We start from the raw sequence: 20,051 nt of genomic DNA, 5'->3' as shown, positions 1-20,051 counted from the left end.
TTTTGGATAATTGATGAAACCTAGCATTAACTTTTGTCATGAGTTATGATATGAGTTAGGTCGGTGCAATCTAAGTGTGGAGCATGTTGACACTCAAGAGATGGTGATGATCACATGAAATGATGAGATAGTCACATGTGACGATGATCAAATGCTCAACTTGAAAAAGAAGAAAGAGAAGAAAAAAATCGAGAGGATCAAGGCAAAGGTATATGATAGGTTTTTGTTTTGCACTCAAGACACCATAGAGGGTGTGAGCGACTTAGGATCAATAGCCGTACTATAAAGAGGGAAAATCTTTGGCTAAACGGTTTATCGAGTGCCACTAGGTGACATGACTTTTGCATATGCATTTAGTAACCTAGTGTGCTAACTTTGTCCCTTATAAAATGCTTTGAAAAATACTAACATACGTGCACACAAGTTCTACACTTTGTGGTTAGCAAGTTGAAAGTAAGGGCGAAGCGGTTGTGGAGATAGAAAAAGAAAAAGCGGTGTCGGTCCCTGACCGGACGCTGCACCGGACGCGGGACCTGACCCTAGGCAGTGTCCGGTCACAAGCAGCAGAGAGGGCATGGCTCATCTTCACGATCGGACGCTGATAAGTTCACGCGACCGGACGCGCAGGGCGCGTGTCAGGTCGAGCGTGACGTACACTGACGTAGCTGAGCTATTCGCGGAAATTATTGATCGGACTCACCGGCGCGTCCGGTCACCTAGGACCTGACGCGTCCGGTCATCGGCGTGTGCGGGCGCGCGAAGGCAGCAACGGTCCGATTTGAATAAAGGAGACGTGGCGCGCTGGCAGGTGCGACCGAACACACCTGACCGGACTCTGGGGTGAGTCCGGTCACAACGTCCGATCACCCTCGAGCTGTGTAACGGTTGGATTTTCTTGGAGGGTCTATAAATAGACTTTGGATAGCCCTTGGCTTTATCCCTTGGCACTTTGACATACTTGATATCCTTATGAGCCTAAGCAAACACCTTCTATTCATCTCCATCATTAATTCATCATCATAGTGAGATTGGGAGTGATTCCAAGTGCATTTACTTGAGTGATTGCATCTAGTGGCATTTGGGAATCGTTGTGGCTGCGAATTTCTTGTTACTCTTGGTGGTTGTAGCCACCTAGATGGCTTGGAGCAGCGGAGGAGCTTCGGTACGTGTTTGTGATTGTTCGTGGTCGGCTCCGGTGATTGTGAGGGGTCTTGCACCTTCGCTGATGAAAAGCCGCAAGGTAGCTCTAGTAAATTGCCCGTGTCATTAAGTTACCTCACTTGTGGATAGGTTCTTATGGCGCCTCTTGTGGTGGGCTAGGTGTGTGATACCTATTAGCCGCCGAATCACTAAGTGTTGGTCGACACAACGGGGACTAGCGTGCCGGCAAGCACGTGAACCTCGGAAGAAAAATTGGTTGTCTCTTACCCCTTGGTATTCTTCCGGTGATTGAATTGGTGTTCATCTTGTGATTGGTTCACTCCTCTACGTGATGATATAATCACCCTACTCACTCATTTACATTCTCACAAACTAGTTGTCAAGCTCTTTAGTGTAGTTAGTCTTTTAGAGCTTGTTAGTTTGGTTAATGTGGCTCTTTAGTTAGTCTTTGAGAGCACACTAGCTTAGTGAGTAGTGACCTAGCTTGTTGTGTGTGATAGTGATCATAGCTAATAGAATTGTTGGAATAGGTGGCTTGCAACCCTTGTAGAGCTAGAGCAAAATTGCATTATGCCATTTGTTGTACTAATCAATTACTCTAGTTGGTTTGTAAATCTTTAAATAGGCTATTCACCCCCCTCTAGCCATATTAGTACCTTTCAAGTGGTATCGGAGCCGTGATCACCGTTTGATTGAAGGCTTAACAACCTCGGTGTCAAATTATGGCTCAAGTTGTGTTCAACCATGTGGAGGGCAAACCACCGTTCTTTAATGGCACATGCTATGACTATTGGAAGAGAAAGATGAAGATGTATCTTGGTTCAATCAATGATCAAGTGTGGGATGTGACCAAGAGTGACTATGTGATTCTTGATCCGGATAATCTCACCAATACCGACCAGGGCAACAAGCAATGCAATACAATGGCTCTCAACACTATCTACAATGCCATTGATTTCAAGGTGTTTGAGCAAATCAAGGATTGTAAAAAAGCTAGTGAAGTGTGGAAGAGATTGGAGGAGACCTATGAGGGCACACCGGTAGTGAAAAGTGCCAAGCTATACATCCTCAAGGACAAGTTGACAAGCTTCAAGATGAAGGATGATGAGAGTATTCCGGAGATGTTCCATAGATTGCAAGTAATTGTCAATGACTTGAAGGCTTTGGGAGAGAAGATCAATGATGACGATGTCTCTCATCGGTTCTTGATGTGCTTACCTCCTAGATTTGAGATATTGAGATTGATCATCATTAGAGGAGGATTGAAGCAACTCACCCCTAACCAAGTACTAGGTGATGTCATGACACAAGAGACATACCGTGTGGAAAGGAAGGGGGTTGACAAGGATGAGAAGAAGGAAGATGAAGACAAAAAAAGAAGAGTGTAGCATTCAAGGCTAGCTCATCATCCAAGAACAAGGGCAAGTCAAAGAAGCAAGAATCAAGTGATGATGAAGATACTAGTGACATTGATGATGAGGCCATGGCTCTCTTTGTGCGCAAGTTTGGAAGATTCATGAAGAAGAAGGGCTATGGTGCAAGAAAGAGAAGAGATCATACCAAGAGCAAAGAATATGTGAGAAGATGCTACAATTGCAAGAGTCCCGATCATGTTATAGCGGATTGTCCCTACAATAGTGACAATGATGAGGATGAGAAGAAGAAGCAAAAGAAGGAGAAGGAGAAGAAAGAGAAGAGGGAGAAAAAGATGACCTTCCAAAAGAAGAAGGGTGGTGGCTATGTGGTGACATGGGATAGTGATGCTTCTTCAAAGGATGATGACTCAAGTGATGATGATAAGAAATCCAAGAAGAAAGAACTTGCAAGCATAGCCATCAGCAACAAGCCTTCTATCTTCGACACTTCATCAACTTGCCTTATGGCAAAACCCACCATGGTAAAATATGATGAAAGTGATGATGATGCTTATGAAAGTGATGATTGTAGGAGTGATGACGACGATGATGATGACGAGGATGACTCTAAGGAGGCTCTCATGGACATGTTGGAGAATGCCCACACTTGTCTTGAGATGAAGAAAGAGGAGTGCAAATAATTACACAAGAAAGTCAAATTTCTTGAGCAATCCTTTGATGAGCTCAATGCCACTCATGAGAAGCTAATGGAAGCCCATGAGAAGATTGGCAAAGCTCACTCCAAGCTTGAAAAGGCTCACTCCTCTCTCATCGAGCAAGTCAAGAAGGAGGAAGCCAAGAAGGAGCAAGTGATTGCGTCTTGTGATGTGGGACTAACATGTGATATTATTGTTGAATCATTTTATAAGCCCATTGTTGTTGCTCCCACTAACCCCTCTTGTAGCAGTACCACTTCTACTTTACCTTTGAGTAATGGTTTCACTTGTGATGCCTCACTAATGGTGGAAAATAAGGCCCTCAAGGAGGTGAATGAGCTCACTCGTGCCTTAGGCAATGCCTATGGTGGAGATGTTCGCTTGCTAAAGTGTTTGGGTAGCCAAAGGTTTTCTCTCAATAAAGAGGGATTAGGCTATACCCCCAAGAAAGGAAAGGCGGCCTTTGTCACTCCCAAAGTTAGCTTTATGAAGGATAATTGTTGGTTTTGCAATAGATGCAAGCAAGGTGGGCATATAGAGCAATATAGCAAGACTAACAAGAACAAACAACCTAATGTATCCTCAATTAGATTTGATTCTTGTTACATGCTTGTTAAGGGTGTCAATGGTGTGAAGGCTAAGTTCATTGGTACACCAATTGTGGTCCCAAAGAAGAAGGCCATTTGGGTACCAAAGACCATGGCAACTAACCTTTAAGGACCCAAGCAAGTTTGGGTACCTAAAAAGAATTGATCTTCTTTTGTAGGTCAATTATAAAGCCGAAGGAAGGCATTGGGTGCTTGATGGTGGGTGCGCACAACACATGACCGGTGATTCAAGAATGTTCAATTCAATCAATAAAAATGATAGCAATGGGATTGATAGTATCACATTTGGTGACAATGGCAAAGGCAAGGTCAAGGGGCTTGGTAAGATTGCAATATCCGATGACTTGAGCATTTCTAATGTGCTACTAGTAAAGAGCTTGAACTTCAACTATTGTCGGTAGCTTAATTATGTGATCTTGGTTTGAAGTGCATATTTGGTGTGGATGATATAGAGATCATAAATGTAGATGGCTCTAACTTGATATTCAAAGGATTTAGATATGAGAATCTATACTTGGTTGATATTTCAATGCTAGAGAAGCTCAATTGTCAACATGTTTGCTCACTAAGTCTAGCATGAGTTGGTTATGGCATAAAAGGCTTGGTCATGTTGGAATGAAACAATTGAACAAATTGATTAAGCATGATCTAGTTAGAGGCTTGAAAGATGTCACATTTGAGAATGATAAGCTATGTAGTGCATGTCAAGCCAAAAAGCAAGTTGATAACACACATCCTAAGAAGAGCATGATGAGTACATCTAAGGCATTTGAGTTGTTGCACATGGACTTGTTTGGACCAACCACATACACTAGCATTGGTGGAAACAAATATGGATTTGTGATTGTGGATGATTTCACTGGATATACTTGGGTGTTCTTTCTTGTTGACAACAGTGATGTATTTGCAACCTTCAAGACATTCATCAAGAGAATTCACAATGACTTTGCGACCACCATCAAGAAAGTGAGAAGTGACAATGGAAGTGAGTTCAAGAACATAAAAGTTAATGATTTGTGTGATGAGTTTGGGATTAGACATCAATTTTCGGCTAAGTATACTCTACAATCAAATGGCCTAGTTGAGAGGAAGAATAGAACCTTGATTGACATGGCAAGATCAATGTTAAGTAAGTACAATGTGAGTCATTCATTTTGGGCCGAAGCAATCAACATGGCTTGCTACTATAGAAACCGATTTTATTGTCATCCCATGATGGAGAAGACACCATATGAGCTCTTGAATGGAAGAAAGCCTAATATTGCATACTTTCGGGTTTTTGGTTGCAAATGCTATATATTAAAGAAAGGCACAAGATTGAGCAAGTTTGAGAAGAAATGTGATGAAGGTTTCTTGCTTGGTTACTCAACTACTAGCAAGGCTTATAGAGTTTGAAATTTGGTTAGTGGTACTCTTCAGGAGGTGCATGATGTGGAATTTGATGAAACTAATGGTTCACGAGAGGAAGATGAAAATCTAGATGATGTGAGAGGTACTCAATTGGTCAATGCAATGAAAAACATGGACATTGGTGACATAAGGCCTAGAGAGGTGATTGATGTTGAAGATGACAAGAATCAAGTGCTCTCTAACTCAAATGTGCAAGCTAGTGGTTCTCATGATCAAGGTCAAGCAAGTGCAAGTGATGATAAGGTGCAAGATCAACAACAAGTGGCTAGTTCATCATCTCAACCTAGTGATCAATCAAATTCAAGCAATCAAGTGCAAGTGCTCCAACCAACCAATATTGCACGAGATCATCCATTGGATTCTATAATTGGTGATATCTCAAGAGGTGTGCAAACAAGATCAAGATTGCCATCATTTTGTGAACACTTCTCATTTGTGTCAACCAATGTTGCACGAGATCATCCATTGGATTCTATAATTAGTGATATCTCAAGAGGTGTGCAAATAAGATCAAGATTAACATTATTTTGTGAACACTTCTCATTTGTGTCATCCAATGAACCAAAGAAGATAGATGAAGCTTTGAAGGAGTTGATTGGGTAAATGCCATGCATGAAGAGCTAAACAACTTCAAAAGAAATCAAGTATGAAAGCTAGTTGAGAGGCCTAAGGATCATAATATGATTGGAACAAAGTGGGTCTTTTGAAACAAGCAAGATCAAGATGGGATAGTTGTAAGGAACAAAGCAAAACTAGTGGCTCAAGGTTACACTCAAGTTAAAGGTTTTGACTTTGGAGAGACATATGCCCCGGTTGCAAGATTGGAAGCAATTAGGATCTTGTTAGCCTATGCTTATGCCTATAACATCAAGTTATACCAAATGGATGTGAAAAATGCATTTCTCAATGGGTACATCAATGAGCTTGTGTATGTTGAGCAACCTTTTGGTTTTGAAGATGAGAAGAAACCCAACCATGTTTACAAGTTAAGAAAGGCTTTGTATGGCTTGAAGCAAGCACTAAGAGCATGGTATAAAAGATTGAGAGATTTTCTACTCTCTAAAGGGTTCAAGATGGGAAAGGTTGACACCACTCTCTTCACCAAGAAGATAGGCAATGACTTATTTATATTGTAAATCTATGTTGATGACATCATTTTTGTATCAACCAATCAAGATTTTTATGAGGAGTTTAGAGAGCTTAGTTACTTCCTTGGTCTTCAAATCAAGCAATTAAAGAATGGTACATTCGTGAGTCAAGGCAAGTACATCAAAGACATGCTTAAGAAATTTAAAATGGAAGATGCAAAGGCCATTAGTACACCTATGGGGACAAATGGAAGCTTGGATAGCGACGCAAGTGGCAATATGGTGGATCAAAAGATGTATAGGTGTATGATTGGAAGCCTACTCTATGTGACCGCATCAAGGTCAGATGTGATGTTTAGTGTATGCATGTGTACAAGATTCCAAGCCTCACCAAGAGAAAGTTATTTGAAGGAAACAAAGAGAATATTGAGGTACTTGAAGCATACACAAAATGTTGGTTTGTGGTATCCCAAAGGTGCAAGGTTTGAGCTTATTGGATATTCCAATTCGGACTATGCGGGATGCAAAGTTGAGAGAAGAAGCACATCGGCGACATGTCAACTATTGGGAAGATCACTTATTTCTTGGTCATCAAAGAAGCAAAATAGTGTTGCACTCTCAACCGCCGAAGACGAATACATTGCCGCCGGTAGTTGTTGTGCACAAATTCTTTGGATGAAGGCCACTTTGAATGATTTTGGAATCAAGTTCAAGCATGTGCCATTGCTATGTGACAATGAAAGTGCCGTGAAGCTCACCAACAACCCGGTTCAACATGCAAGAACAAAGCACATTGATGTCCGCCATCATTTCATAAGAGATCACCAACAAAAAGGGAATATTTGTATTGAGAGTGTGGACACCGATGATCAACTTGTCGATATCTTCACCAAGCCACTTGATGAGAAAAGGTTTTGCAAGCTAAGGAATAAATTAAACATACTTGACTTCTCACATATGTGTTGATGCACCCCCATTATATGACATGCCTCTCCTTCGAGCAAAGTAAGGTAAAGTTGATTGACATGTCACCCATCCATTGCTAAGGACTTGTTTAGTGCATCTAGTTATTCCTATCATGTCTTAGGATCATTCATGAAAATCAAATGAATCTGAAGCTTGTATGGTACCACTATTTCTTATATGATTGATATGGTTTAGTGGTAGCATATGACATGTGTGGGCTTGTGAACTGTGGCAGAACCTCCGAAATTATAGGGTCCACATGCACCTATCATTGTCTAATGACTTCTGACGACTATGCATATGTTCCCGGTAACTTAAGAAGCCTATCGGGTGTCCTCAGGAAACCCGAATCATCCACGATTTCTTCCGAGCAGGATCCATTACAGAGTCATTGCAGTATTACAATAGTTTATTCATTAATTTACATCAGAGTAAAATAGCAGAAGTCTTACAATAACTTAGTTACAAAACAGTTGTTTCACAAACCAAGTACGATTATTATTACAAACCATAGTAGTGGAGTAGCCTAAGTAACATAAAACAAAATACACAATTCAAGTGCCCTGCCCAAGGGCCACACATTTACTTGTCATCTTCGATTTGAACAACTGTCATGCAGCACGGTCCAAGGCAGACCTGCTCATGAGGCTCACCTGCAACAAGGGTTAAAGAACCCTGAGTACAAAAGTACTCAACAAGACTTAACCGACGTAAAAACGGAGAAGACTCAGGAATGCAGGCTCGGGGATTTAAGGTAAGGCTTTAGCAAAAATCAAAGTTCTTTTGCATAAAAGCTCTCTAACAAGATTCTTTCTTTCAACATTGAAATCTTTATACAGATCATATATAAAGCTGACATGATCCATATTGAGATCATGAACTTCATATCAAACTCTTTCTTAAATCCTACTCAAGTTCCATTTGTTAACTACGATGATGAAAAGTGAGTTGAGTCTCCATAACCGAGGAGCAATGATGATTTGAACCAATTATAACCCAGCTGGGGATTCCCAACCACACGACATATGTAGGTCCCTGACCTACATATACAACCTACCCTCAGATTCTCTAAAACAAGAACGGGTCCGCACCACTCGAGAGCATAGTACTCCACCAATCCAGCCCATTGCCACGTGGGTACACGCTACTCTCGCATCTCTCCACTCCCAGTGCGCGAGTAGCTATTCTCGTAATAGAATAGCCAAGTCTAGGCTTACCGGAGTATGTGGCCAGTACTACAAAGTCTTACCTCATGCAATTCAACAACGGACGGTTCTTAACCAACACAGGTGGAAAGAACCCACTCACAAGACATCCATGTCTTGTGGCTCTCATACACCGAGTCCGCCCGGTCTAGATTTATTACTCCACATGATTATATCTCGTAGGTGACAGGTAATCACCCGACTTTTATTGGTCCAAGCGGCAACTACGGTTCGGCTAGGTTCGCAAGGAGCAGGCGAAGCGATGACATGCTCAATTGAGGCTAGGAGAGCTTTGTGACTCCGGCGCGAGCTCGTCGGAGCTGGGCGATGTTGAGGGGAAACAGAGGAAGGGAGAGAGCGACGGGAGGGAGCTTATCAGGCGAGCAAAGAGCGGCGAAACAGGTGCTCTCGACACGTTATGGCAACGTGGACATGTCAAAGCAGGAGGTGGCGCTCGCGGACGCGCGTGGAAGCCGGTGGAAGCTGGTCGGTGGCGAGAGCTGCCTGCTTGCACTGTTCAAGTAAATTACCGAATTGCCACTCGCTTCATTTCTCAAATTACTCTCAAATTTGTATGGAAACTCAAAAATCTCCAAAAATAAAAGTTGCTCCAAATTCAAAGTTCTACAACTTTACTTTAATAACCATACCCAAATTCTGTCTACATTTGAAAATGCAAGTTTAAAATCAAAAGGGGACGCTTTAAGAATTTATCCTCTTTCAAATTACTTCAAATTTTATATAACAACTTTGAAAACTCTAAAAACCAACTTTGTACACATTGACAAGCTCTACATTTTTCCTTTTAGGCTCAACCCCAAAATGTGCTTAGATTTTGAATTAGGTTTTCCAGGGTAGAATTTAAATGCTGGAATTAGGGTTTTGGAATCCCAATTTAACACTAAAGTTATGAACTTGATTCATCCCTTACAAGTCAACACATATAATCATAAAGTAAACTTGTTTTAGTGAATGCATATCAAAGTTTTCACTAACACAAGGATGATGTGCAATGCATATGATGACATGGCATATTTTAGTGTTTAAAACACCAGAGGTGTTACAACCTTTCCCCCTAAAAGAAATCTCATCCTGAGATTTAAAGTCCTAGGATAAAGTAATGGAAAAGGAAATGTGTCAAGAAAAAACATTCTAAACTTGACCATAAAACAGCTAAGGTCCTTTCATAAAACATGGTTCGTAAAGACAGAGTACAACTAATAGTATTTTATATAGAAGCAAGGAACTCCAGAAACTATTCTAGCAAGTAATCTTCGGATTCCCAAGTAGCTTCTTCTTCGGAATGTTGATTCTATTGTATCTTGTAGAACTTGATTGTCCTCCTTCGAGTGACACGGTCTTTCTAATCCAGAACTTGGATAGGATATTCGGAATAGGTCAAATCAGGTTCAAGTTCTACTCCTTCAATATCAACATTTTGATCAGGCACTCGAAGACATTTCTTTAATTGGGAAACATGGAACACATCGTGTACAGCTGAGAGATGTTCCGGTAACTTCAAGCGATATGCCACCTTTTCACACCTCTCCAAAATTTGAAATGGTCCAATATACCGAGGTGCCAACTTGCCTTTAACACCGAAATAGTTGACTCCCTTCATTGGTGATACCTTCAGATATACATAATCTCCCTTCTTAAACACCAATGGTCGACGTTGTTTATCTGCATAACTCTTTTGTTGGGACTGAGCTATCTTCAAATTATTTTGTATCTGCCTAACCTTCTCTTCTGTTTCTTTTACAAGGTCAACTCCAAAGAACCATCTTTCCCCGGGTTTAGACCAATTTAGCGAGGTTCTGCACCTACGACCATAGAGTGCTTCAAATGGAGTCATCTTAATGCTCTCTTGATAACTATTGTTGTATGAGAACTCAGCCAAAGGCAAATATTCATCCCACTTATTGGAATAGTTAAGGACACAACACCTTAACATATCTTCAAGTACTTGATTTACCCTTTCAGTCTGACCATTAGTCTATGGATGATAAGCGGTACTATACAGAAGTTTGGTACCCAACGAAGCATGCAAATGTTTCCAAAAGTTGGAGACAAACTGTGTACCTCTATCCGACACAATGGTGTTTGGTACACCATGTAAGCTCACGATTCGTGCTAAATACAACTTGGCATATTGGATAGTGGGATATATACTCTTGACTAGAAGAAAATGTGCTAACTTAGTTAGTCGATCTACAATAACCCATATTGAGTCAAAACCTTTTGATGTCTTGGGTAGACCGGCGATAAAGTCCATACTAATATCCTCCCACTTCCAAGCTAGAATAGGCAATGGCTGTAACTCTCCAGCGGACTTCAAATGTATAGCTTTTACTTTTTGACAAGTATCACACTTGGCTATGTATCGAGCAATCTCTATCTTTATTTTGGTCCACCAGAATCTCTGTTTCAAGTCATGGTACATTTTATTACTTCCCGGATGAATAGAGAACCTGGTGGTATGAGCCTCTTCAAGAATCGACTATCGCAACATAGGAACCTTTGGTACCACAAGGCGATTCTTGAACCATAGCACACCTGCATCATCTATTCTGAAGCATGCCGCTTTTCCATTCCCGACTCTTTCTTTGATATGGGCTATACCCTTGTTTTCTTTCTGAGCGGCAATAATTTAGTCTCGAATAGTTGATTCAACAGTTATATTGGTCAAACTACCTTGTTGAATTATCTCTATGTTCAACTTTTCCATCTCATGACATAAAGTTAGATCCATTGTCTTCACGGTCATGCAATTGCAATGACTCTTACGACTGAGTGCATCTGCAACCACATTTGCCTTACTAGGGTGGTAATGCACCTCCAAGTCATAATCTTTAATCAATTTCAACCATCTTCTTTGCCGCATGTTCAATTCTAATTGAGTAAAGATATACTTTAAACTTTCGTGATCTATATAAATATGACAAGTATTACCAAGCAGATAATGCCGCCAAATCTTCAAAGCATGGACAACTGCTGCTAACTCTAGATCATGAGTTGGATAATGTTCTTCATGTCGCTTAAGTTGTCTGGAAGCATAGGCGATGACTCGATCCTCTTGCATCAATACACATCCAATACCAATACCAGAAGCATCACAATAAACGTTGAACGACTTCTCAATATCTGGCTGTGCTAACACTGGTGCAGTGGTTAATAATCTCTTCAAAGTCTGGAAAGCTTCTTCACAATTAGGTGACCAGACAAACTTAGCTTGGTTTTTCAACAATCTAGTGATGGACTTGGATACTCTAGAGAAATCTAGAATAAAACGATGGTAATAACCCGCCATTCCTAGAAAACTTCGAACCTGATGAACAGTGGTTGGTGGTTTCCAATCTAGTATATCCTTAACTTTGCTTGGATCTACAACAACTCCTTCAGCTGACAAGACATGTCCTAAAAACTATACTTCCTTTAGCTAGAAGTCACACTTACTGAACTTGGCATATAACTGATGTTCTCTTAGGCGTGTCAGAACAACTCTGAGATGTTCAGCATGTTCTTTCTTGTTCTTGGAATATATTAAGATGTCATCAATGAAGACCCCTACAAACTTGTCTAGCTTAGGCATTAACACTGAATTCATCAGATACATGAAGTGAGCTAGGGCATTCGTCAAACCAAAAGACATTACCGGGTATTCATATAATCCATATCTGGTGGTAAATGCCATTTTGGGAATATCTTCAGGCTTAATTTTGATTTGATGATAACCTGACCTCAAATCAATATTGGAGAAAACCTTGGCTCTAGCCAGTTGACCAAAAAGTAAATCTATCCGAGGTAAGGGATATTTATTTTTAATTATCACTTCATTCAATGGACGATAGTCAACACATAATCTCAGGGTCTCATCTTTCTTTTTCACAAAAATTGCAGGACATCCCCAAGGTGATGAACTAGGTTGGATAAAACCTTTATCAATCAACTTTTGCAACTGAGTCTTCAACTCAGCTAATTCCTTGGGAGGCATCCTATAAGCTCTCCTAGAGATCGGAGCTGTTCTAGGCTTTAGATCTATTCCAAACTGAACATCTCTATCAGGTGGTAGACCGGATAAATCTTCAGGAAAAACATCTAGAAATTCACAAACTATAGGGATATCTCTAATCTCTTTGATGAAAGTTGCATAAACTTTTTCCACTGATCTCTTTAAGATTGGAAGTTAGATAAGAAGCTGAGAATTACTGTCTGGCAAACTCAACCTTATTGTCCTATTCAAAGTATCTACAACAGCCTTATGCTGATGCATCCAGTTCATACCTAGTATCACATCTATATCCTGATCTTTTAAAATAATCATGGTAGTGGGAAAAATGTGCCCACCCAAATTTATGGGGACCTGGTACACCATTTTCTTAGTACACAGACGTCCCCCGGGCGACTGTATATAGAAATTTTCCTTTGTTTCCCCAATTAGAATTTCATGCTTTATGACAAAGGTTCTATTGATGAATGTATGAGATGCACCAGAATCGAAAAGCATAACTATAGGATGATCGGCGATAGGAAACATACCCAGCATCACGGGTTCCCCTTCTGGAATCTCCCTTGCTTGAGTATAGAAAACCCGCCCCATCTTCTTTTCATTTTTTCCCTTCTGAGCATTTTGGTTGTTGTTCTTGTCCTGAGCTTAACCCTGTTGTTGATTTCTAGGAGCCTTCTAAAAATTTGGATTGTACTGCTTAGGATACGGACATTCCCTAGAGAAATGACCTGACTTCCCACAATTAAAACATGGGTAATTGTGGCCTTGGGGTGTTGGAGCACGAACACCAAGAATACTTGTCTGTTGTGAGTTCGGGTAAGTTATGGCAGGACAGACATTTGGTCATTGCCTGGCTTGGAACTATGGTAGGCAATAAGGAGGACGGTAGTGATTCACTAGATGATAAATTATCTTCTGTCTCTTCTGATTGCCACCGAAAGACGTAGATGGCATGCTCTTTTTCTTCTTAATTTCCTTATGCTGCCGATATTTCTCCTCTGAAGCAATAGCAATGTTAACTGCCTCATGATACGTGACATTTGTGCAGGTAGTCATCATGGTCTAAAGTTTGGTATTAAGACCACACATGAACCACTTATTTTTCTTGGCATCTGTGTTAACATGCTCAGGTGCATACTGTGAAAGGTGATTGAACTTGCCCACATACTGCATGACTGTTTGATCACCTTGCTTCAAAGCAAGAAACTCATCAAGCTTCATGGCCATAACTCCATCTAGAATATAATGGGCACAAAAAGCAGTGTGGAACTTGGCCCAAGTTAACTGAGTACCGGCTGGTTGCATGGCTACAAGATTCGCCCACCAAGCACCTGCTGCACCTCTAAGCTGTTGGGCAGCAAAAACAGGCTTCTAGAACTCAGTGCATGGAATGAGGTCGAATTTCTGCTCTATGGTACGGAGCCAATCATCAGCTTCGAGTGGTTCATCAGCCTTGGAAAATACTAGTGGTCGTGTATTCGTGAAGTCAACATACGTAGCTTCTTGCCTTAGATGATTACGACCACGATTCCCTTGCATCATATTTTGATTGCTTTGAGCTAACTCCCAAAGCAATCGAGCATTATCTACGGTCACATGGACCAGTGCCGTAATAGCATCAGCCAAAGTTGGCGGAACTAGTGGTGGATCAGGAACACCACCCTCGTCTTGCGAAGAACCAGGAATATCCGAAGCCCGAGTACGAGGCATCTGTTCATGACAAACCAAACTTTACTCACAAGCATTTATTGAACTATTAAAAGAGCTTACTACACACATTACATTGGGTTCACTTATTTATACACAAGTCTGCACTTAAGCAAGACTACCCAACTTGACCAGAACTCACTATATTACAACTCTACTCTTCTCCTCGATCACATCAAACCTCATGATCGGTATCCATTCCAGAAACATTTCCGCCTTCATCATCACTTTCATTGACCACCACTACTTCTTCTGGATCCTCTTCTTCTTCCTCTTCAGGTTCATCATCATCTGCTATGATGACACCTAGGTCCAGTGCATCTGCTTGAGGTTCATGATTTGGATTCAGAAGATTGTTCAGCCTATAGACTTCTTTATGCAGATTGGTATAATATTCTTCTAAGTCTTCTACATAGAACTCTAACTCATGAACTCAGGCTCTAGCTATATATTCTCTATGCCAAGCCTCATTTCTTCCTTCCACCATACGAACTAACATACGCTCACAGTTTTTATGAGCGGCGGTGAGATGCCTCAATTGATCCTGTAACTCGCCCACCTGGATGGCATCCAAGGCCCTATCTCTAGTAGCCTGTGCTAACTTTGCTGAAAGCCTCTATACCTCAGCCTAGGGATCAGGCCTAAAGCTGCTACTGCTAGCACCATCACTCCTAGGGGCAAGCTGGTGACGAGGAACTCCTTTGGGTCCAATGGACTTACGGGGCGTTATCTTGGTACGAGCCATACTGTAGAAAGCAAGATTTAATAATAGTAAGGAAATCTAAGAAAAGTCTAAAGAGTAGCAAGAATGGAATTTATACTACTCCACCTAAACTAAGAGGGAAAGTAATTAACAAGTGGATTAATCATGATGCATGAATCGTCCTTACGAAACTTAAACATCAAAGCTCCTATGGTACATAAATAATAGTTCTTATTATATAGGGCATAATAAGATTACTACTCCACCATATAAAGCCTTTTTAATCAAATAAGGAATTGCGAGAATGAATTAAGATAGGTCGGAAGCAATTTGGATCAAATTAACAGGTTAAATTTATTTGCCCCAAATCGTTTTGAAGTTTTTGTAAAACAATACTACAAAAAACTTTATAATGGTCGCTCTGATACCAGTCTGTGACAGAACCTCCTAAATTATAGGGCCCACATGCACCTGTCATTATCCAATGACTTCTGACGACTATGCATATGTTCCCGGTAACTTAAGAAGCCTGTCGGGAGTCCTCGGGAAACCCGAATCATCCACGATTTCTTCCGAGCAGGATCCATTACAGAGTCATTGCAGTATTACAACAATTTATTCATTAATTTACATCAGAGTAAAATAGCAGAAGTCTTACAATAACTTAGTTACAAAACAGTTGTTTCACAAACCAAGTACGATTATTATTACAAACCATAATAGTGGAGTAGCCTAAGTAACATAAAACAAAACATACAATTAAAGTGCCCTACCCAAGGGCCACACATTTACTTGTCATCTTTGATTTGAACAACCGTCATGCAGCACGGTCCAAGGCAGACCTGCTCATGAGGCTTACCTGCAACAAGGGTTAAAGAACCCTGAGTACAAAAGTACTCAACAAGACTTAACTGACGTAAATACGGAGAAGACTCAGGAATGCAGGCTCAGGGATTTATGGTAAGGCTTTAGCAAGAATCAAAGTTCTTTTGCGTAAAAGCTCTCTAACAAGATTCTTTCTTTCAACATTGAAATCTTTATACAGATCATATATAAAGCTGACATGATCCATATTGAGATCATGAACTTCATATCAAACTCTTTCTCAAATCCTACTCAAGTTCCATTTGTTAACTATGATGATGAATAGTGAGTTGAGTCTCCATAACCGAGGAGCAACGACGATTCGAACCAATTATAACCTAGCCAGGGAGTCCCAACCACATGACATATGCAGGTCCCTAACCTACATATACCAACCTACCCTCAGATTCTCTAAAACAAGAATGGGTCCACGCCACCCGAGAGCATAGTACTCCACCAATCCAGCCCATTGCCACATGGGTACATGCTACTCTCGCCATCTCTCCACTCCCAGTGCGTGAGTAACCATTCTCGTAATAGAATAGCCGAGTCTAGGCTTACCGGAGTATGTGGCCAGTACTACAAAGTCTTAACTCATGCAATTTAACAACGGACGGTTCTTAACCGACACAGGCGAAAAGAACCCGCTCACAAGACATCCATGTCTTGTGGCTGTCATACACCGAGTCTGCCCTGTCTAGATTTATTACTCCACATGATTATATCTCATGATAACATAAATAACCAATCGTAGCCAAAAATCCATTTATATCTCGCAGGTGACAGGTAATCACCCGACTTTTATCGGTCTAAGCTTGGCTAAGCATAATTAGGCATTCTCGAATTAAAACTGGTAACAAGGTTGATATAGAAAAACAAGGTTGGTAATGCACCAATTAGGTTTCCACTCAACTCATAATCACTTAATGCAAAATTTAATAATAAAAGTGATATAAATTTATAAAACACAAGGTAGGTTTAAATGCATCTAGGGCTTGCCTTGATTGTCGGAAAAGTCAGGTTCCGGAGATGTTCCACAGATATCAAACCCGACCTCAACCGGTGGGTTGACTTCCTCAACAACTTGGTTGACTACCAAGTCCTCACTTTCGTTCACTACATGTAGTAACAATGCCATGTTTAATATGATGCGAGATATAAAACATGATGCTTGACTATGGATGCAAAAGTTAATAACTTGAATACAACTTTCCTTCACGGTATAGTTACAAACTAACAACTAACTAAACCTTCTCTAGGGTTTACTTAGATTACACTAATGACTTTAGTGAGGTTATACTAATTAACATTTCTTAATCACAACTTGATCATAAACTCAAATACTTACTTAAAGTGCCAAGGATCATTTTATGCTAATGACCCAAGGTCATCACTCAATCCCAAATTCAAACAAAACATAAGTTATTAAGGTTTACTATTTGTTTTAATTAATTAATTAATTCAACATTATGATATAAATCAACTTTTTCCAAATGAGCTCCAAATTTTTGGGAATGCTCATCACATGATAACTAAGTGGAAAAACAATTTTCATAATTTTTGGATAATTATTTAAACCTAGAAAAATCATGGAATCCCATATATTAATTAATTTGAGCAATTTTTATCATACTCAAAATGTACTGAAAAGTAACATTTAATATTTTTCCTAAATTGTTCACATCTCAGAGAAGTCACACAAAAAATTTCATAATTTTTGGAGCCCTATTTATTTCTACACAAAATAAATAATTAACTGGTCATTTTAATTATTTCTGGAAAAAGAATAAACCGAAAACACACTGTTTCACTCTCTCTCACACGCTGTCACTGACATGTGGGTCACCCATGTCGGCATAGTACCCCCGTGGGTGACGGTGACGACCGGCGCTTTGACCGGCGATTTCTCGCCGTCGGTGAGGTCTCCGGCCACGACCGAGGTACCGACATGATCTCTACGGCAAGGCGCACATAATGGTGGTATTAATTGAACCAGTAACGGCTCAACCCGAGCTCGACGCCGGCCATGGTGGCCACGGCGGCACGGTGGTGTTATGCCGGCGAAGTAAGGCCATTAGCGGTTAAACTAAAGGCTTGGGAAGTCTCAGTAGCTCACCCCAAACTTGCTCGAGCTGATGGTTGAACCAGAGGAGCAATAGAGAAGCTTGTCGACGATCAAGGCAGATACGGCGGCACAAGCTGGCATCGACAATGGTGTTCTGGCGTCTGTAGTGGATGAACGGATCAACCAATAGGCCATAGAGCACCATGGCAACACGGTGAAGATGAAATCAGGCTTGAGAGATCAAGAAGGCTACCGGAGCTTGCTAGCCACGATGAAGTGAGCTCGATGGCGATGCGGCCGGCCGCGAGGAAGAAAGACGACGCGCGGTGGCCTCCGACGAAACCAAGCGGCAACTACGGTTCGGCTAGGTTCGCAAGGAGCAGGTGGAGCGGTGACATGCTCAATTGAGGCTGGGAGAGCTTTGTGACTCCGACGCGAGCTCGTCGGAGGTGGGCGGTGATGAGGGGAAACATAGGAAGGGAGAGGGCGACGGGAGGGAGCTTATCAGGCGAGCGGAGAGCAGCGGAACAGGTTCTCTCGACACATTACGGCAACACGGACATGTCGAAGCAGGAGGTGGCGCTCGCGGACGCGCGTGGAAGCCGGTGGAAGCTGGTCGGCGGCGAGAGCTGCCTGCTTGCACTGTTCAAGTAAATTACCGAATTGCCACTTGCTTCATTTCTGAAATTACTCTCAAATTTGTATGGAAACTCAAAAATCTCCAAAAATAAAAGTTGCTCCAAATTCAAAGTTCTACAACTTTACTTTAATAACCATACCCAAATTCTATCTACATTTGAAAATGCAAGTTTAAAATCAAAAGGGGACACTTTAAGAATTTATCCTCTTTCAAATTACTTCAAATTTTATATAACAACTTTGAAAACTATAAAAACCAACTTTGTACACATTGACAAGCTCTACATTTTTCCTTTTAGGCTCAACCCCAAAATGTGCTTAGATTTTGAATTAGGTTTTCCAGGGTAGAATTTAAATGCTGGAAATTAGGGTTTTGGAATCCCAATTTAACACTAAAGTTATGAACTTGATTCATCCCATACAAGTCAACACATATAATCAAAAAGTAAACTTGTTTTAGTGAATGCATATCAAAGTTTTCACTAACTCAAGGATGATGTGCAATGCATATGATGACATGGCATATTTTAGTGTTTAAAACACCAGAGGTGTTACATGAACCTAGTGTTTAATCTAGAAAATAAGCTATAAGTGTTTAACTCAATATGGTGCATGGTAACCCTTATTTAGAGGTGTGAAGAAGTTTGCCCTTGGATCAAACCGAGTTAAATATCTTTTGCAAGTGATCTAGATTGAACCAAATTGGGAAAATGATCCTCACTTCATATGGTTTCACCCCAACCTATCTAAAATTTGAGCTCACCTATCTAATTAATGACAAAGGGGGAGAGAAATTCACAAAGATCATAAAGGTAGGGAGAGGAAACAAATAAAATGACATTGTAAGGGGATCAATTAAAATTTAAAGCACACAAGTAGGAGGAGCAAGCTCATAAACGTGTATGTTGCATTTGTATGTGCATTACATATGTTTGCTTGCATGGCACAAGTTCTAAATTCCCTATCCATGCTTGTGTGGTATATGCTAGATTATAGAAAATGATTGATGAAATGAAAACTAGCATGGATAGGATGATAGTTAGATGTGCCTTGCATGTTTTACAAGTGGTACTAGAGCCTTACTTATAATGTTGATCTCATGAGGTATCAAGTGTTCATGTTTTGCAAGAGCTATCTAACTAACCATGGTGCTAAGGATGGTATTCAAATGGCAACTCCGATTGGTATCACGCTTCAAAGGTCCATTCTTTACACCTTAGCATCATTTGATAGCTATTACTCTCATAAACTTCCAATCCATGCATATGCGCAAGCTTTCAAATCCAAACTCTTAGCACATATGTAGGGGGAGCTAATACTACCAATTTGGGTTGATTGTAACACCCTAGGTGTTATGAACTTAATAAAACCTTGATCATGATCATTATCATGCATAAGCATTGTGGCATACATACATTCCATGTTTCATTTATAGCATATATATGTTGCCTATGTAGTGTTTTATACGTTACATGAAATGTTATCAATGTTAATAACATTAGTAATTAAGGAACTTTGTGAATTTGTATATGAGAAATTGTTTAAAATAATTAAA

The 20,051-nt window shown here is 40.5% G+C and overlaps 1 pseudogene; it reads right to left on the bottom strand.

Annotated features, from left to right (window-relative positions):
* Positions 1 to 20,051, bottom strand: part of LOC136526819 (protein ACCELERATED CELL DEATH 6-like) — a 39,064-nt pseudogene that overhangs the window by 1,602 nt on the left and 17,411 nt on the right.

The sequence above is a fragment of the Miscanthus floridulus genome, chromosome 19, assembly GCF_019320115.1.
Source record: "Miscanthus floridulus cultivar M001 chromosome 19, ASM1932011v1, whole genome shotgun sequence".
Classification (NCBI taxonomy): domain Eukaryota; kingdom Viridiplantae; phylum Streptophyta; class Magnoliopsida; order Poales; family Poaceae; genus Miscanthus; species Miscanthus floridulus.
The sequence above is the reverse complement of the archived record's forward strand: the minus strand, read 5'-3'. Positions and strand labels throughout refer to the sequence as shown.